Below are 2,809 nucleotides of genomic sequence, written 5' to 3'. Positions count from 1 at the left end.
TTCAAAAGGCTCAGGCTGAACTGAAGAGATATTTGCACTTTGAAGAGGAGTTTTGGAGACAAAAGGCAGGGATTCAGTGGTTCTCTGAAGGAGACAGAAATACTAGATTTTTCCATAGTCTAGTAAAAGGGAGGAGAAGGAGAATGTCACTATTCAGAATTATCAAAGAAGATGGGCAATGGGCAGAAGGGAATGAGCAGGTGGCTGATGAAGCTGTCTCCTATTTTCAGAAGCAATTTACTTGTGAAAATGACCTTGCAGACATGTTTCTCCTTAATCATGTGCCTACACTAGTTACTGAGGAGATGAACAGGGGTATTACTAAGGAACCAGTAGAGGAGGAAGTGAAGAGGGTAGTTTTTGAATTGAAGGGAGAAAGTGCCAGTGGACCTGATGGGTTTACTGGTATATTTTTCCAGCGCTGCTGGGATATTGTTGGTGGAGATGTTGTTAAAATGATCCAGGCTTTCTTTGCAGGGAGCACTTTACCTAAGTCTATTACCCACACCAATTTGGTCTTACTGCCTAAAAAAGAATTTGTTCAATCTTTCTCTGACATGAGGCCAATTAGTTTAAGTAATTTTCTTAATAAGGTAATCTCAAGAGTGCTTCATGACAGAATTGAGGCATATCTACCTATTCTAGTGTCTAAGAATCAGTCTGGGTTTGTGAAGGGCAGAAATATCACAGAAAATATCTTATTGGCTCAAGAAATCATTACAGATATTCAGAAAAGGGGCAAACCTGCAAATGTAGTGATCAAACTGGACTTGGCCAAAGCTTATGACAGAGTGGATTGGAGGTATTTGATAAAGGTGCTTGAAAAAATGGGGTTTGATAATATAGTGGTGGATATGATTTGGAGACTCTTGGCTAACAATTGGTATTCTATTCTTATAAATGGACAATCCTATGGTTTCTTTCATTCTACTAGAGGTGTGAAACAAGGAGATCCGTTGTCTCCTGCTCTGTTTATATTATCTTCTGAAGTGTTGGCTAGAGCCATGAACTCTTTATTTGATATTCAGGACTTTAAGGGATTTGGGATGCCAAAATGGAGTGATAACATTAACCATTTGTCCTATGCAGATGACACTATCTTATTTGTTTCTACAGATACGATGTCATTGAAGTTAGTGATGAAAACATTGGAGGACTATGAGCAACAGTCAGGGCAGAAAATCAATAAGGAGAAGAGCTTATTTTATGTTCATGATAAAGCTGCTAGAGCTGTGATCCAGGATGTGGAAAGTTGTATTGGATTCCCCAGAGGAAAATTTCCTTTGATGTACTTAGGGTGTCCAATTGGACATGCCAGAAAGAGAAAGATTCACTATTCTGATCTCATTAAAAAGGTGCACAACAAATTGCAGACCTGAAAAGGAAAGATTCTTTCTTTTGGAGGTAAACACGTATTGATAAATAATGTTCTGAATAGCATTCCTATATATCTATTGTCTGCTATAATTCCTCCTAATTGTGTGATTCATGAGTTGCATAGAATTTTTGCAAGATTTCTATGGAATTTCAAGGAGGTTGGCAGAAACAAGCATTGGGTTGCTTGGGATGTCATTTGCAGGCCTAAAGAAAAAGGGGGTTTAGGCATTAGATCACTGTTTGATGTATCCAAAGCATTATTTGCTAAGTTGTGGTGGATTTTTAGGACTCAAAAGTCAATGTGGACAATCTTCATGTGGAATAAGTACTGCAAGAGACATGCTCCTCAGGTGGTTGAATGGAAAGGGGGCTCTCAAACTTGGAAGTATATGATTGAAGCCAGAAATTATGTTGATCAAGAAATTTGGTGGGAGCCAAGGTGTGGAAATGCTAACATTTGGTATGACAACTGGACAATGCTTGGTGCTCTACAGTATTACCTACCAGTGTCTACCAATAGGGTTCATCAATTGGAGGATGTCAATCAGTTAGTTAATAATGGGAGGTGGAATCCTAATTTACTAAATATGTTGTTTACAGAGGAGGTTGGTAATCACATCCAACATAATCTTATGGTTGAAGAAGGGTCAACAGAATGGGACAAACCCTGGTGGATGCTTAATCCTTCTGGTAAATTCACAGTCAAGTCTGCTTGGGAAATACTAAGACAACCAGGTGAAGTTCTAGAGGATTACAAGAAACTGTGGATAAAAGGAATGCCTTTCAAAGTGTCTTTTTTGAGTTGGAGGTTGTGGAAGAAAAGAATTCCTATTGGAGAAGTGCTTGTAAGAAATCAGTTGTGTGATGAAGTGTTATGCAAATGTTGTGATGAGAATGAGAGGGAAACAATAGAACATTTATTCATTAAGTGTCCAATTGCTAATAGGCTATGGGGTAAATTTGCAGCTGCAGGGGGAATTAATGGTCCTGTTTTGCAACTAAGAGATTCTGTAATGAAATGGTGGAATGCAGAAAGAACACCGAAGTTGCAAATACTCTTCAATGCAGTTCCTTTGTTTATCATATGGCAGATTTGGAAGAGGAGAAACACTATTAATCATGGAGGAAGAATGACATATGTGGGTATGGAAATAGAAATGAACAGAAACTTGTTTTCGTTAGCTAAGTATAACTTCCCTTGGCTCAGAAATTTACCAACATCTTGGCCTGGGTTGGTAAAATTTTTTGAGGAGTACACTCCCACTCTTGGTTGCAGAATAGTAGTGTGGAATCCTCCACAGATGGGGTCCTTTAAATGCAACTCGGATGGTGCATCTAAAGGAAATCCAGGCCCAAGTTCTGGGGCTTTTTGTATCAGGAATGGAGAAGGAAAGTTAATTTATGCTGAAGTCAGGAGATTATTTGATGGTAC

This window comes from Solanum stenotomum, chromosome 4, assembly GCF_019186545.1.
Source record: "Solanum stenotomum isolate F172 chromosome 4, ASM1918654v1, whole genome shotgun sequence".
NCBI classification, from domain to species: Eukaryota; Viridiplantae; Streptophyta; class Magnoliopsida; order Solanales; family Solanaceae; genus Solanum; species Solanum stenotomum.
Note: the sequence above shows the minus strand (reverse complement) of the source record.